We start from the raw sequence: 18,416 nt of genomic DNA, 5'->3' as shown, positions 1-18,416 counted from the left end.
AGGCTGGTTCCGTATGCAAGGACACCCACAATGAGGTATTGGACGCTGCACACATTTCAAAAATAATTTTAATTCAGCGCAAAAAAAGTCATTAAAAGCTTCTCGTGGTCGAGACCCATCACTCGCGCGGCAGTTATGACGTCACTGCGGAGGAACGAAAATATTGACGTCATAGCACACTAGCACAAAAACGTGACGTATGGTGAGTAGCGATGAAATGCCGATCCTGACCGAGCTACAGGCATATAAAAGTCCTTTCTTAATCCAAAGGAGGGGCAAGGCGTGCAGACACGGACACAAGAGGAGAGAACTGGACAACACGAACGCCGCACGGGGGCCCGCGACCGCGAAACTGCGTGCGGCGAGTTGCCGTGCCGGTAATGTGGATGGGCCTTTACGCGTTGACTGCAACACTAGCCGGCCGACTCCGAAAGGGACCAGGATATGCGGCGTTCGTGTTGTCCGTTTCTCTCCTCTTATGTCCGTGTCTGAACGCAATTGCCCCTTAATTTGTATTATGAATCCTAACCAACTAGCTCAGCTCCCTGTCATTCTAAGAATATTTTCTCTATGCTAGAGGCTTCTAGAACACTGTAACCGAGCTAACCCTGGCCCCTGGCTAACCGAGACATCCACAGCGCTGTTGCGGAGAGCAGTTGACATAGCATCTGCCAGTCGCATAGTTCAGCAGCTCGGAGCGGTCTCGTTCGTTTGGCCTTTCTCAATGAGAACGCCCGTCCACGTTACGGGCACGGAAACTCGCCGGACGCCGTTTGCCGTTCGCGGGCCCCCGTGCGACGGCGGTTTTTCTCGCGAACGGCGAGATTTCCTAGCCGTAGAGAGAACGGGCCTGGGACCCTTTTGTGTGGCAGCCGTACGGCGAAGCGGCCAATCAGCGACCGAGGAGTGGTCACTCTGGCACCGACGGCAGCCTCACCGCGTCTGATCGTTCGGCGGCGCCGATATCGTCGCTAGGCCTTTTCCGGTTCACTTCAAAGCTAAAGCTTACGGCGCTTCGGAATGAATCACCGACTCTCGCAAGCCGCAATATTTTCTTACCGTTGTTGTGGCTCTTCGCAATAATTATAATAATCGCGACATGCACTTCGAATCGCCAGTTGTTTACCTCTGCTGGCAGAGCACGCGTATGCGCGAGCACACAACGCAGCATAGTTTACGTCACTATTTTTGTGACCCACGTGACCAAGCCGTGTTGCATTTTCTCTCCTATGACGTCATAGCATCACCTGGAGCCCAGAAACCAAAACCGAAATCGCACGGTATAATAATGCAATTATTAAATTATTTATCGGGTACATATGAGTCCCGCGGTGTGTATCGTGCTTCCTGAAGCAGTACGCAAAGCTTGAATTGAAGAACGCATAAACGAAAAATTTCCACGTCTCCACCCCTTTAACGCCTGCTTCAACTTCGCCGCAGGTAGGCCCGGAATTGCACTACCTGGGGCATCGGCCCCTGTATTATGAGTGCTTAACCCCGGCTTCACTTCGGCCACGGGTCGGCTGAGCATTCCACTACCTTCGGGATCCACCCACGTAGGGTGAATGCTTGACGCTTGCTTCACCTCCGCCGTGGGTCAGCCCGGCATTGCACTACCTTTGGGATCGGCCCACGTATGGGGAGTGCTTAACGCCTGCTTCAACTCCACCGCGGGTCGACCCGGCTTTGCACTACCTGCGGGATCTGCACAGGTATTGTGAGGGCTTAACGCCTGCTTGACCTCCGCCACGGGTGGGCCCAGCATTGCACTACCTTAGGGATGAGCCCACGTATGGGGAGTGCTTAACGCCTGCTTCACCTCCGCCGTGGGTCGGCCCGGCATCGCACTACCTGCGGGATCGGCCCACGTATGGGGAGTGCTTAACGCCTGCTTCACCTCCGCCGTGGGTCGGCCCGGCATTGCACTACCTGCGGGATCGGCCCACGTATGGGGAGTGCTTAACGCCTGCTTCAACTCCACCGCGGGTCGACCCGGCTTTGCACTACCTGCGGGATCTGCACAGGTATTGTGAGGGCTTAACGCCTGCTTGACCTCCGCCACGGGTGGGCCTAGCATTGCACTACCTTAGCGATGAGCCCACGTATGGGGAGTGCTTAACGCCTGCTTCACCTCCGCAGTGGGTCGGCCCGGCATCGCACTACCTGCGGGATCGGCCCACGTATGGGGAGTGCTTAACGCCTGCTTCACCTCCGCCGTGGGTCGGCGCGGCTTTGCACTACCTGCGGGATCGGCCCAGGTATGGGGAGTGCTTAACGCCTGCTTCAACTCCACCGCGGGTCGACCCGGCTTTGCACTACCTGCGGGATCTGCACAGGTATTGTGAGGGCTTAACGCCTGCTTGACCTCCGCCACGGGTGGGCCCAGCATTGCACTACCTTAGGGATGAGCCCACGTATGGGGAGTGCTTAACGCCTGCTTCCCCTCCACCGCGGGTCGACCCGGCTTTGCGCTACCTTTGGGATCGGCCCACGTATGGGGAGTACTTAACACTTGCTTCACCTCCGCCGTGGGTCGGCCCGGCATTGCACTACCTGCGGGATCGGCCCACGTATGGGGAGTGCTTAACGCCTGCTTCAACTCCACCGCGGGTCGACCCGGCTTTGCACTACCTGCGGGATCTGCACAGGTATTGTGAGGGCTTAACGCCTGCTTGACCTCCGCCACGGGTGGGCCTAGCATTGCACTACCTTAGGGACGAGCCCACGTATGGGGAGTGCTTAACGCCTGCTTCACCTCCGCCGTGGGTCGGCCCGGCATCGCACTACCTGCGGGATCGGCCCACGTATGGGGAGTGCTTAACGCCTGCTCCACCTCCACCGTGGGTCGGCCCGGCTTTGCACTACCTGCGGGATCGGCCCACGTATGGGGAGTGCTTAACGCCTGCTTCAACTCCACCGCGGGTCGACCCGGCTTTGCACTACCTGCGGGATCTGCACAGGTATTGTGAGGGCTTAACGCCTGCTTGACCTCCGCCACGGGTGGGCCCAGCATTGCACTACCTTAGGGATGAGCCCACGTATGGGGAGTGCTTAACGCCTGCTTCCCCTCCACCGCGGGTCGACCCGGCTTTGCACTACCTGCGGGATCGGCCCACGTATGGGGAGTGCTTAACGCCTGCTTCAACTCCACCGCGGGTCGACCCGGCATTGCACAACCTGCGGGATCGGCCCACGTGTTGTGAGTGCTTAACGCCTGCTTCACCTACGCCACGGGTGGGCCCAGCACTGCGCTACCTTTGGGATCGGCCCACGTATGGGGAGTACTTAACACTTGCTTCACCTCGGCATAGGGTCGGTGCGGCATTCCACTACCTGCGGGATCGGCCCACGTATCGCGAGTGCTTAACGCGCGCTTCACCACCGCCACGGGTGGACCCAGTATTGCACTGCCTTCGGGATGGTCCTACGTATGGGGAGTACTTAACGCCTGCTTCACCTTCGCTGCGGGTCGGCCCGACATGGCGCTATCTTCGGGATCAGCCCACGTATGGGGAGTGCTTAATGCCTAATTCACCTCCGCCACGGGTCCGTCCGTCCGTGCACGACCTTCGAGATCGGCCCTCGTATGGGGAGTGCTTAACGACTAATTCACTTCCGCCGTGGGTAGGCCCGGCATTGCACTGCATTTGGGATAGGCAAACGTGTAAAAATTACTGGTCTACGTTCGGACGCGATACACCAGATCCTCACCATAGGCAGCTTCGCATAAAAAGGAAAATACCAAAAGAAAGAAATCATTTGGCATTATAAAAAAACGGTTGTGACGGTGTTCCAACTCAGTTGATCTCCAAACTGAATGCACAATTGGTTAACACGTGTTTTCTTTATAATTGTGTAACAGTAGATGACTTGTAGCAATAAGTGCAAATGCATAAGCTAGCTAAATATGTAAGCAAAAGGGAAGAAGCAGCCGAGCCAGGGAATGCTTACGCATTCGCAGACAATTCTGCAGCATTTGGCGAAATCAAATTTGTTCATATTTTTTCTTCTCATTCATCCTATCGCTATTCGCCTGCGGCCTTTTACGTAAAGCAAGCTGTACCTTGACCAGAGCTATAGCTCGCGTTACGAGGCCTCCAAGGGTGGCGATTCTGTCGATGACATTGAGAGAGCCGTAGTGTACGATGTTCTTCGCCTCCAGCAACTTCAGCGAAGCGAGCGCCTTGTCCACGATGGAATTGTCCGACACCCTGCAACAACGAGAACGGAAGTAATGATGATAAAATATATTTATTCAGGGATGGCTCAAATTCGTGAACAGCGCTTTGGCACTTGTGTTCGCGCCTAATGCACGGGAACAATATTTGATGTGTTGCAATAACAGACATTTGTTGTGTGAGCATTCGGATTATCATACATTGTAATGGCGTGTTCGTACACACACGGACTAAAGGAAGGAGCGATGGATTCGAAGGGAGACGAGGACTTTACGTTTTATGTCTAGCGGCTTCGCCCCATTCATTTCTTGAGCGCCGAGCCTTTGTAAATTTGTAAACATTATATATATATATATATATATATATATATATATATATATGTGTGTGTGTGTGTGTGTGTGTGTGTGTGTGTGTGTGTGTGTGTGTGTGTGCGTTTGTGTGTGTGCAGCTTGTGTAGTATGCAGATACGCGCGCTCGTAAAGTTCACCTGCTATTGTACCCCCTGGTTACTGGTAAGTGACGTCACTTCACAAATTGACAACCTTTGTCAGAGTTCTGGTGGCGTTGCGCTCGCAAGGTGCGTTTCATGGCGGGCAACGTGTTCTGTCAGATGTAGCGAGTCGCTATCGCGACGCGATTTTTGGTTCACTTTGATGCTTTCGTGCGGCTGCGCTGGCCGACGGGCTCGACTTCCGATGATGCGTCCAGCACGCAACACCCAAAATTTTCTTCGGCCCGCACGGAAACGGTGGTCCTTGAATGGCGGCGACTGCCTGGACGTCACTTTTCGCCCTAAAAGCCCGAAACGGCCGTCTTGTCGAATAGCGGGGTAATTGAATATGCCACCTTAGGCAGGCACGACAGTAAACTTCGCGCTTTTGGCAACAACAATGACGTCACTTCCTTTTTTTGCCGGATATGGCGTCACATTGCTTGTTCTACCGTAGGTGCTCCTTCGTCACACCGATGGCGCTAAGCCCCAGGAACCAGCGACGGACTACCATGTTCTGAACGTGTGGGGCCCCTATGGAAGCTTCGTTACCAGCAATACTTAATTTACCTTGTTTTCGCTGTCACGGGGTGCCTTCCCCTAGCTCTACGCGCTGGGGGGTGGAGCCCTATCGTATGGGACACATGATATATTATGAGATTATGAAATGGGGCCCTTTGGAACTTTTTTTATCGCGCTTAGCAAACTGCTGCTCATTGTCGTGCTATTTTGCTCCTCAGCAGCTGCTAGCTCGCGCAAGTGCTTTGCACGCTCGGTGATCCATTAAATCTGTGTTCTATGCTGTTCCACTGCGCTATGTGATTTTCGTCTTTGAAGACAACACGGTATCCAGCTTACCTCAGAGGTCTACCGCTGGGCATGTTCCATGTGACATACGGGAGCATAGGGTCTTGATATGGATACCCATATGTTCGTCTAATCATATGAAACATGCGCCAATTGACATACGAGGACACACGGGTCTTTGTATGAGTCTATGTTTGTACTAGCGCGCTCAATGTGAGTTGCGACACGAGGGTTCTTTTTTTGCCTGTGTGTGTGTGTGTCTGTGTGTGTGTGTGCAAGAGCTGCCATAAGCTTCCATGCAGTGCCACTATGTCAATGTTGTCAGTGTCTAAAAAGAGCATTGCTGATGAACAGCATTACGATTGCTCGTAGCACCTTCTTTACACGAAAAAAAAAAAAAAAAACATTGCAGTTGTCAGTTTTGTTGTTGCAATAACTAACGGCTGTATGCCGTGTTGCAGCTCATATCGTGGGCGCTGGTACATCTAATCAAATGGGGGCATTCCATATATAAAATGAAAACACGTGACTTTTTTCACGTTGCATCCGTAACGTGCGTACGGTATTACTCGATATGGAGCAGGGGGGGGGGGGGGGGGTCGATAATCGCGGATTTTCCGTTGTTCCGAGCACTGACCTCACGTCGAAGGAGAGCCCCCCTTGAGTCTTCTGGTACTTTGGCATGCGTTCCTGGAACACCTTGAAGCTCGTGATGAAGCGCGTCGACCGGATTTCACTGACGTTCGAGTGGATGTACACGTCTGTGTAGTAGATGTAGTGGCAGATCCCATCCGCCGGGTACTGCCTGTTTTCGGCCGCAGTGCCGCCCACGGTGCAGATCAGCTCCCTGCGCGCTGTGCGGTTCACATTTCTCAATGTTACGTCACCCTACATACCCCGGGTAGTTTTCTCCTACTCCATACTAGATTAATAAGAAATTCCTTGTTGCAGGTGACACTCGAGGAGGCAGATGTTACTCGGCACGATAAGCCGCAACGCATAGTGGACTAATTAGCGAAAGTCGCGGCGTGCAATACAAAAGTCTAATTACTACAGATTATAAATGCGTCCGGAAAGTTTAAGTTAGTTATATTATTTAGTTTTGTGGTTAGCGCATTACTTGTCCGAGAAATCGAAATGCGAAGCCGACTACTTGAGAAACATTCGTCTCCTCCAATACAAAAATGTCGCTACTACACATGATATATAGGTGATGAAAACATCAGTTAGTTATATTATGCTATTTGGGTACGTGCAATGGGCTATGTAATCATGTCCCTCTGTAGAGCTTAATGTGGGGGTGAAGGGGTCAGTGTACTCGGGGGGCCGGGCCCGTGTCCTACAAAATTTGGGGAAGTGGAGCCGCCTTTCCTCGCCCGGCTATTAGAAGTACAACGCTTCACACACACACAGACATTAAGGCACACGTTATGGGTAGACATGTGTATGCGCGCGAGCCCCCTCCCTTACTTTTTTTGAGCCAAGGGACATATTAAGCAGTAGCCAGCCGTCTGCCAGTATTGTAATCTAGCCTTGTCTTATCCCGGAAAACGTTGAGTCGTCTTATTTGTATATTTATACAAGTTTATGCGTGTTCCTTTACTACCTCTTATTGTTTTCCAGGGTGTTATGCAGAACCCTGTGTATCTGTCTGCTCTGTTCACTATATTTAGTGATTTTCGGTGCTTTTGGGGATTTCGTTTTGTTTGCCACTCGACGGGGAGCATCCGGTGCCCTCTAAAGGTGCCAACCCTACTCCACAATTTCATGTGATTAGGTTTATTTTAAACTGCCACATACTGCAATTTACGAAATGTAGCCACCAGTTTCAAAAAAATTCGCAGAATGTGCCACGGAATTCATTCCCAAGATGCGGCACTGTCTGTCGAATACTGAGCAGTTGACCACATAGCAACAGCTTTTCCATTGCGGGCGTGTCCGCACGCTTGAGCTGCATGATAATTGTTTGGAGCACACATGCACCTGCTGTGTAGGTAAGTTCCAAGGTAGCGAGCGCCATTTCATCTTTACCATCCCCTTCTCTTATCCTCCTCCTACATGGAGCGCCGCTAGCGCCACCTGTGTAGCATTTTCAAACCTCTCAGCAAGCGTTCAAAAACGAATACCGTTTTCGTTTGTGCCGGACTACATTAACTATCAATAATCCTTTTGAAACTTTATTCCATGCAGCATGCTTTTAATGATGCGTATGTCCGCGTAAACCACGCTACGTGAAATAAAGAAAAGTTTTGTCACCTGTCGGTGGTGGTGATGATCAGCGCGGGCACATGGAAAAACCACGTGACCACACTAAACCAATCACGTACGGACAATGGCGGGAGCGCACGACGATAAAGAGGATGGCATCTTGATTATAGAATGGCGCTGTCTCGAAATGTGCCTATCTAGGGAGCCCAATTTGGTCAAGGGCGCTGTCCCTTTAAGATATTTATTAGAGGTCACAGTATCCAAAAGACCGGACGAAAGCGAGCGAAGACAATGCTCTAACTACTTAATAATTATTTTAATTATTAAATAATAACTGAACTGTAGAATATCTTAAGACTAACTTAATTAGACCGAATCTGGACAATTCGTTATTGTACCGCTGTTGTAACGTATGGCGGTAATATCAGCTCACATACTCTAATATGTTACCGTACTTCTATATACACGGAGGAAGAAATTTGAAGCGTAATCGTCAGACAAATAAAACGGAGGTTATCGAGGTGAAAAGCGCGCCCAAGCATACGCGATGGCTAGCGGTCGTTTCTTTTAACCCTGCGCAGCTGCGCTGAAATCGCCTAACGCGGGGTCAGCCGTGTTGGCATTGCGTGGCGAGTGTCACCGTTGCGAAGGCGACCGTGCTTCCCGGTGCCCAGGCCGAGAGCTGATGACCTTGAGTACGGCGACCTGAGTGAGGCACACTGCACGGTTCGGAGAAAGCGGCAGCGACTCCGGCTGCTAGCGCTACCAGCGTAGTAAATTAGGGTGCGGCGCGGGGACGAACCATACTTACACTGGCTGGAGAAAAATTCTTATGGACACGCTGTTCACGGGCTGGTTTATATATAGTCATTATTACGCGCGCTCGCTTATCGTGGGCGAGCGCTTAGTAATGGCCACTGCATCTAAGTCCCCTCCTAGGTGGAACCGACACTTAAACAGTTCAAACGCTGTCGAGGCGGGTGCCCAGCCGACGGGCCGATGCGTACGAGAAGCGCCGGAGGCTGCGCTGTGGGCGGTTGCTGGGACAGAGGCAGAGGTCCGGGAAAGATACACCGCACCGATGGCGGGAAACTGATGGCAGCCATGTGGGCGGGTTTTACACTTTCTTCTGTCCGGCCACTCAGGTCAACCATGATGTGCCGTGGGCTGCGCCGGATGACCTTACAAGGGCCCGAGAAGGGCTGCTTGAGCGGTTTGCGGTCGCATCGGACGAATGCTGACGCGAACGTTGATAGCTTGACACTGACAAAACCGCTCGACGAGCAGCTGGACACGTGGGGTCAACTCTTAAGCGCCGCGTGGCGTTGCCAAGCTTCGCGACAAAATGAGGAGGATTCTGGGTGTAGCTTGGTGTTATGATAAAGAACTCTCGCAGGAGGCCAGAAGCGCATTCACAGAAGTCGGCTCAACTGCAACCGATGTCTGCTCTCACGGAGGCTGGGATGCCGAGGAACGCAAAAGTCCGTGCGTGATGCCATGCGGCTGGATCCCGTGGTTTCGGCACCGCTCCCGAGTTGGGCGATGCATGCGCCCTACACGTCCATTGCTGGCTGGGTGGCATAGGCGGCCATCCGAATTCGCGCAGTTACAAGTAGTTGCGTCAGGCTAGAGAACATCGCGCACTCAAACTGCAGACCGCTGTCCGTAGTAATGAGCGAGGACATGCACGTGCCATGGTGTGAGCCGTGATATCCGGTAGGGGAATTACCGCAGGCCAGCGCGCAAAACGACCTACACACGTCAAGGAATGGCACCACGGCACGGCGGCAGGGCACCGACGGTGTCTAAATTATAGCAAGGCAAAAGGCTTAGTCGTTATCGAAATATCGATAGCACAAAAACTATCGGCAGTACTATAGATGACGCACAATTGATATCGACAGTACTGTCAAGAGCACTGTGGTACTATCGGTAATGCAATACCGGTAATGTAAAACTACGCAACGTACCCATCGCAAACCCTGCCACATAAAGTTGGCGCTGCTTTCCTGTTCGCGAATGCATGAACTGAGTGTTACGTGTGGTCAGTTAACGCAAAACTTCCAGTAATATTGCTACGGAATAGTATTACCGATGACGAAGAGGCGAGCAGTAAGAAGACGACGACGACGATTGGTGGCTAGGGCGGGCTGTTGCCTCTTGGCCAAGTGCGGCGTATTACGTTGTAAATATACTTGTATATAGCTTTTCATCTGCGTCTTCTTACGTAACATATCTGGTGGAGGTGGACGTTTCCTGTACCTCGTCACCGAGCTTCGCAGTGGACGGTACGTCGAGCCTAGCTTCATGGCTCCCGGCGATGACAACTCGACTCAGCCGCCTCCGACACCTGCTGCCACTTCGACGACCTACATCACTCTCCCTGCTCCTCGTGATCCTGGCGTATTCTCGGGCAAAGATGGGGAAAACGTCGAGGACTGGATCAGCCTGTACGAACACGTCAGCCGCAATAACCGGTGGGACCCTACTATCATGCTCGCCGACGTAGTCTTTTACCTCGGTGGCACACCTCGAGTTTGGTTGCGGACGCACGAAGAGGAGCTCACCAGTGGGGATTCGCTCAAGCAAAAGCTCCGAGACTTGTTCGGCAACCCCTACGGTCACAAACTTGCCGCGCAGAAGGCGCTTTCCGGCCGTGTGCAGACGTCAACAGAGCCCTATGTCACGTACAGTCGCGGACAGAATAAAATGGACCACGGGGTCTCCGAAAACGTTCGATTCCCGAGCAGCCTGTAGCAGTAACCAGTAAAACTGCCCACGACAACGTTGTTAGCATATTCTAGTCGAGGTCCAGAATGCAAATACCAGATTGCGTTGTGAGGTTGCGGAGATATTCAGCTTTTTCTTAGATTTCATGGTCCATAATATTCTGTCCGCGACTGTACATTCAGGACGTCTTGGCTCTGTGCCGCTACATAATATAATTATAACAATATAACAATATAATTAGTGAAAGACTTGAAAACCATGGACTGCACTGTCCATAGTACTGCTATCGATATCTTTTGTTATACTATGTATAGTTTCGTAGGGAAATATTCATTCATTCATGTCGCAATAATATATAATACTATCAATAGCATTTTTTACACTATCGGATGTTTATAAACAGACTATTTATAATCAAGGATAGTTAGTTTGTGACATTTTTGCATCAAGTGGTTGTGTTCAAAGCACGCACTTGGCATGGAGAAGGCACCGAGGGGGGGAACCGTGTGGTACTGAACTTTACGTCGCTGCCACCTAATGCAGATCCATTGGCGAACATCGCGGTCAATGGTCCCCCACCCGCAGCGGTCCACGATGAGGCAGCGGGTGGCTCGTACGCCGGTCGAACCAAACAATGCCGCTGATCAAACATTACGCATCCACACTGAGCGGCCACGAAAGCTGCGGGCCATCCCGTCAACATGCCACACACGATGGAGTCCGAGCTGAACGGCAGCTTCACTTCGCCAAATGAGAAGTTCGATGCTGTGGTGCGGAGGTGCAAGCCCAAGACACTGTGCGTGTCTGGGGCCGCGGCGAGAGCAGCGAAGACTACACTGTCACTGTGGGTTGCCTGGAGTGCCATGACAGCTGGTCGGGAACGTGCATCAGCGAGCACATTTTGCTGGAGCCGCAGACATGGCGGAGACCTTTTTTCGGGATTGCCCGAGCGTCATGCGCTTGCCTGAGTTGCGAGAGGGTAATCTGGGGACCTTTGCATCTGGGAATCTCGCTTTTCCTAGGTGATACAGTGCCACGGGGGATGAAGCGCTTCACTCAGCTTGTCCGTAGATGAGCTGCACTGTGTTGAATATCTGCAGTAAATTCTGATAAGTACGACATCTGGCGCTGCTCTCTGGCTGTGTGTGTGCGTCCGTCTGATTTCAGTAATCGCAGAGCAAACGTGCGAGGCTTGTTGTCAATGAGGTTGCAGAGATCGGCTGCATCGTGGAAATGGTGGAAGTAACGAACTGCTTGATAGGCGGCTAGGATTAGTTGCGTAACTTCTTTGCGCTACATGAAGGGCCTGCGTGTTTGGGTATGCGTGGCTGTGGATGATTTTTGTCGAAACGACGGTCGACGCCCAGCCCGGCCGAACGCGCTGTAGCGCTGTTCTGCGGGCGCTAGTTTGCGAGAGTATAACGCAATGAATTGCAAACTGTGCTCACTGCGTTGTTGTAGCAATGCTGCCAGGGTAAGCCGCCTCCACCGCAAGGCAATGACGCGAGTCCGTTTTAGAGCGATAGCTCTATTACTCCAGGTAGAAACCCACAAAACACCTGGTTCTGTAAATGTGACCTTCAAGCTCAGCCATGGTCAAACTGAGACAGCCTGCCACTACCGGCGGCTGCTGCGTACTCGGCGTGGCCGCCCATATCTTGAAAGCGATCTGCGGCGTGGACAATGTGCGCGGTCGCGCAGGCCTCATCTTCGAAGCCATCTGCGACGTAGACAAAACTGCGCCGAGTGCTGGTGGCTTCGTGTGCGCTGTGCTTTCGACGCTTAAGGCACGTTTATAGTCCGACGTTATCAGCGCGCGGGCGAGCGTCGCTCGCTGTCAGTCTCGCTACGTCGGTTGCGCTGCGCCAGGCGAGATGCCATCTCCTCTATACTTCAACGCACGCGCCGTCGGCTGCTATCTTCGGAGCATGCGCAGAACGTTCGCCAAGTCGCGCGCCGTCCGCAAAAGCCGTCTACGGAGTTGTGTTGGCGCCTTTTTCTTCGCGCGCAATGCATTGTGGTGCGAGAGTTCCGCCGACTCCGACGCGCGAATGGCTCAGGAGCCATATCGGCGCCGGGCCCGCCGGGGCGCGTCGGAAGCCGCCGGTTACGTTGGCTGCGCCAGTGCGCCCGACTATAAGCGCAAGATATACTCCGGCGTAACGCGCGCGCGCGGCCACGCGCGTCGCGGTTAAGCGACGTCGGTGAAAAACGCGCAGTCTACAGTCCGGCGTCACGGCGTAGCCGGCGTGCCCAGGCGCGCTTGGCGAACTCAACGCCGCCGGCGTGGAGATAGAGCATGTTCTATTTCACGCGGCTGACGCTAGACCAGAATGCACTGCGCGCTGTAGCGGCAGCGAGCAGGAGGCAGAATGGCGGCCTGCGGTGCGCGTATTGACAGTGCGGCTGTGGTTTTTTCAACATCCGTGTGGGATGACAGCGCGAGTGAAGACGCCTGCTTGAAGCGATTTGCAACCTTCCATGTGTATACGATGTGAAACGCATGGACTACCGCGACACAGAGCGGAAGAACAAGGCGTGGGAAGCTATACGAAAGCAGTGTGGTCTCGCCACAGGTAAGCTGCATTTCGCAGCTCCTGTACTAGCTGGTGGTAGTCGCCGAGTTGAGGACGCTTGTCGAATAGCTTTCGCATGTACATACATGGTCCGCTTCCGTTTTTGACGTTGCCGAAGTACTAGCAATATGAGTGCGATGTTCTGGCTGTCAGGCACGGCGGCCGCATTTCGATGGGGGCGAAATGCGAAAAACACCCATGTGCTTAGATATAGGTACACGTTAAAGAACCCGAGGTGGTCGAAATTTCCAGAGTCCTCCACTACGGTGTGCCTCATAATCAGAAAGTGGTTTTAGCACGTAAAACCCTATGTTTTCTTTTTCTGGCTGTCAGGACAAATTAACGCCATCCCGCAAAAGTTTTCGTTTTAGGCCCACAAACAGCGCGCGGAACGAGAAGCGCGCGCGCTACCCGAACGGCGAGGGTATATGCAAGACGCGCATGCGCCATGAAAACAGCTGTTCGCCGCGGCGGTGAAGTTGCGCTCCCGGACGCACAGATGGCGCCAGCCTCGAGCTGCTCGCGCACGCCGAACTGTAGAGGAAGCAAATTTCTTGCACCCCTGGCGTCGCTAGCGCAGCGTATCCGACTTCGCCTGCCGCGGCCTGGCGCGCCGAGCACGCCGGACTATATCTTGGCCTATAGAGAGGTCGTTTTCGCCGACGTGACGTAGCGTGCGTGCGCGCGGGTGTTACGTCGGACTATAAACGGGCCATTAGTTTGCGTTGAAGCGACATGCGGCATGAAGCTCATTTCGCTCGCTGCTGCTTCCGCTCCTAGCTGCGTTTGTGTGTTGTCTCTTGGTGCGGTTGTACATGCGGTAGTTGCTGACGGCGCCGAGCAGCATCCTTGTCCTTTCCCAAAGCAGCAAAGTTATTCGTGCTATCGCTCGACAAACTTAGTTTAACTGCATTCGACTACGACAATATTTAACGCGATAGCGTTAAGGGCCCCGTGTCGCAAAAAATGTGGCGCTGGCTTTACGCGCCCAGAGTCGACCATCGTTTCGGCGAAAATCATTCACAGCCACGCATACCCAAACACGCAGGCCTTTCATGCAGCTCAAAGAATTATGCAACTAATTTGTCAGAGTAAAATACGTCAGAAGCATTGTAAAGTACGACTTCCACACAACCTACAGACATGATAGCATCGGATTGCATTTTGAATATACGAGAAAACATAATTCTGTTACGCGGAAACTCAAACACAAACCCCTTATCAAGCGTTTCCAAAATTCCCAGAGTGGCCTTGGCCTCCGCGATTCGCGCGCGAGTGAAATGAATCTGCTGTGGTACTCCCCTTCTCCCAGGGTATTACTCCGACTGACGCTGAGCGCAACATCCGACTGAAGGCACTGCCACTTCAGCAGCCGGGTAAGGCGGACTGGTCTATCGTGCCGCATATATTCAAGCTTCCTCTTACGCCAGCCTACTACGCCACAGGCTGGTTGTCCCACGAATGGAGTTTCATACAGTTACTAGAGGGAACAGTGGCGCTAGTGTCTACTGAAGCTGCAAGCTAGGCAGTTCAGCCAGCACGAGAATGAAGGGTAGTACATGGATTTGCCTAAACCTCGTCCTTCCGGATTTGAATGGCTTCGTGACTTAGCAAGCAAGGTCATTTTTAAGGAAGTGCTGCGTTATAAATTATTAAATAAACGATACTAAAATTGTTCGACGGCAGGGCTTGAACACAAGACATTTAGCACAGAAAGCCCGATATTGAGACCATTACGCTGCAGACGAATGGACAAGTGGAACCACTGCAATTAGCAGCGACAATGCGTGCTTCCAGTCTTCTTACCTTCTGCATTCAAAGAAAGTATAAATTGCTTTGCAATTTAATTCAATTCAGGAGCAGATAAAGCGTAATAAAGCAAGTCACAAGATCTTCAAAAGCCCCAAGCATGAAGACCAGACAAACCCAGTGTCCTAAACATAATTCACATGGCGGCAGAACGATCGCAGTGCCAGAATTCCTTCGAGTAACTATTGTAGGAAACTCTATGGCCCAACAAGCCGCGTTTCACTGTTCTGCGTGCGTAGTCTGGTAAACGGAACGGATTATTTGATGCCAATTGTTCCCGTTTACGCAGTCTTCTTGAAATGTACAAATACGGAACTAGACTTTTACGATTATTGCCTTCAACTTTCGAGTACAAACATTTGCCCTAATATTTGTAACTAATAATTTAATGAATGCAATTTATTAGGTAATTGATTAGCTTTGTCACTTTTTTGTCAATTATGTCCGCCTGGGTGGAATATTCTTCTGTAGTGATGCAATTCCCGTAAGTTCTGTGGGCTTTCCTTCATAAAATCGTCCACCTTTTCACTACTGTGAAGAGGGGTACAAGCGAAGCTCCGGATCCACGGCTCTTCCTTGTCGTAACGCCTCGGCTTCGCGCTTCCTCACGGCGAGGTCGGCACGTCGACGACGAGCCCTTTCTCGAGCGAGTTCCCGGCGGCGTTCATCAAACGCCGCCTGTTCTTCGGCCGAACGCAGGACGTATGGTCCGCTCCCACTGCCGTTCCTTCAACGCAGCCCGCTCTTCGGCAGAATGAGCCAAACGCCGACTTCCCATCGGACTGCCGGGACTGAATTAGCGGGAAACGGCACGCGCGAGACGAGCGAACATGCAATCACACCCTTTCCCTCCTCAGAACGCAGCGACGCCTGTGACTGGGTCGGGCATTGCGCTGCGCCTACTTCTTCATGCATATAAATCTCGTTTTAGGAAGCGCGAACGGTGAAGCGGGTGTGGTTGAATTGGTTAGCGTGGTAGTCTCGCAATACAGAGGTCGGCGCTTCGAATCCGCAGCCCGACAAGCAGTTTTCATTTTCGCGCGACTTGAGCTTTTTTTTTTTTTTTTTTTCTTATGGCAACACCAACGCCGACTCGCGCTAGGCAATACAAGCTTCGCTTGAAAAAAATTGTCGGATGTAAAAATGAACTGCAGTAGAACGCTGAAATGGGCAGGTCGGAACGGAAATTAAAAGAAACAGCGTTAAAATACAGGAAGGCGACGAGAGGTTCCCATATTTGTCTCTTCTTTTCAGCGTCCAGTTTTTTTAGAGTTGTTGTGTTTCGATGCAAAAATAATACAAAAAAATACACTCGATATCGATGTCGAGTGTGAAAGCAAAACTCGGACGGTGCGCCACGTTATTCATGTCGTTTATGTGTCTGGCTTAGTGAGGCACGAGAGTTAGATCTTCGGAGCCCCTTTGACTCAGCATGTGTGACCAACTTGTGATCAGCTGTAGGCCGTGACTGCGGCATGTCATGCCTTTTTAAATCCTGATGGTGTGGACAACAGTGGCTGTCTGTCAGACTCCTTGGTGCAAACAAAGATCGTTCCTAATTTCTTCTTTTCTTCGACTAAGCTACAACGTGCCCAGTACCAAAGAAATACAAATGAAACGATAAATATTGCGACATCGTCCTATTAGGTGGTATGGAATCGCTTCGACTCCGCGCTGCTGCCATCTCAGCTACAAGAGCTCTGAATATCACTCACGTATGATAGTCGTAGTTGTGGCCGCTGTAGGAGGTTTAGGTCGAGGAGGTGGACTTCGGGACGACGGCGGATGCCGAGGAACAGCTGGCGGGGCGCGAGTAACAGGTGGCGGCACAGGTGGCGAAACACGTGGCGGAACAGGTGGCGGTACACGTGGCGGAACAGGTGGACCAGCTGGTGGAGCACGTGGAGTTGGGGACGACGGCGGATGCTGAGGAACAGCTGGCGGAGCGCGAGTAACAGGTGGCCTAACAGGTGGCGAAACACGTGGCGAAACAGGTGGACGAGCTGGTGGAGCGCGTGGAGTTGGGGACGACGGCGGATGCTGAGGAACAGCTGGCGGAGCGCGAGTAACAGCTGGCCTAACAGGTGGCGAAACACGTGGCGGAACAGGTGGACGAGCTGGTGGAGCGCGTGGACTTGGGGTCGACGGCGGATGCCTAGGAACAGCTGGCGGAGCGCGAGTAACAGGTGGCGAAACACGTGGCGGAACAGGTGGCGGAACAGGTGCCGGAACAGGTGAACCAGCTGGTGGAGCACGTGGAGGTCGGGATGACGGCTGATGCTGAGGAACAGCTGGCGGAGTGCGAGTTGGCATAACAGGTGGCGGAACAGGTGGCGGAACAGGTAGACCAGCTGGTGGAGCACGTGGAGGTCGGGACGACGGCGGATGCTGAGGAACAGCTGGCGGAGCGCGAGTAACAGGTGGCTTAACAGGTGGCGGGACAGGTGGACCAGCTGGTGGAACCCGAGAACCAGCTGGCTTAGGCTGAAGGCGAGGCGTCGACAAGGAGGTTCTCGTGGAAGCAGTGACCACAATCGGTAGGGTCAGCGGAGGAGGACTACCACCACCTCCGTCTCCGCCTCCACCGCCGCCTCCGTCTCCGCCTCCACCGCCGCCTCCGCCTCCGCCTCCGCCTCCGCCTCCGACGTCAGGAGCCACGTCCTCGGGTGCGTCTTCGCCTGCACATCGCGCCACTCCTTGAAACCTTGAAGCTCCGCGTACAAGCGCCGGCCATCAACCTTCTCAGAAATACTAAAATTTGGGGTGGTTGCTACGCCCTCAATAACGGGACACTAAAGGGAAACAAGAAATAAGTTTGCTTTGATGAATTATTCTTCAAGAGTTTTATTTTAGTTCATTTCGAAGTATAGGAGGCCAGGGGAAGGGGTGTTTGACTATTAGAAAAGAGAATGTAGGTCAAAGGTCGAATCCCGAGGTTTCGCGCAGGAACGCCATAGGAATTGTATATCAGTATGACGTCGCGAATTTTAAAGTATTTTATCGTATTTGGGACCGTTCGCGTTCTTGTTTTCGTTCTTGTTCTCGTTCGCGTTCTTGTTCTCATACCTTGCTGGGGCAGGCATAGAGTTTCCCGGAATAATTACGTAAAGTAACGCCGGCGCTGCATTCGTTGAGCCACCATGGGAATGCTGGGTGGCACATGGATTTATCTGATCTTTGTGCCTGTAGATTCAGACGCTCTGGAGGCTCTGCTCATTGCGCTTTTAGTATTTTTCCAACTGCAGGGGACCCTGCGAGCGCGCACAATCGCTACTAATTTCAGCGCAGTTCAGGCTGTCGAGCTGGCCCAAATCGAAATGCGCCAAGCGTCCCAACCCTCCGTGTAGCCCTTGAGGACCCCGTAAGGGCATTCTACGGCGCTTGTTGACGGATGCCCGCGTGGCGCGATGATTTGAATATCGGGCTTGTATGATGGAAGTCGTGCGTTCAAATCCCGCCGCCGGCCAAATTTTGACAATGTTCGTCTAATTACTTGCCACACGGTACGTCGTTGAAAACGACATGTTTGCAACGGCGTTCAAAGCCGAAAGGAGGAAGTTCAGTCAAGTCCGTGCGCTACCCAATATTCCGGTGCTGACTGAACCGGCGTCAGTCGCC

The sequence above is a fragment of the Dermacentor andersoni genome, chromosome 7 (genome assembly GCF_023375885.2).
Source record: "Dermacentor andersoni chromosome 7, qqDerAnde1_hic_scaffold, whole genome shotgun sequence".
NCBI lineage: Eukaryota > Metazoa > Arthropoda > Arachnida > Ixodida > Ixodidae > Dermacentor > Dermacentor andersoni.
Note: the sequence above shows the minus strand (reverse complement) of the source record.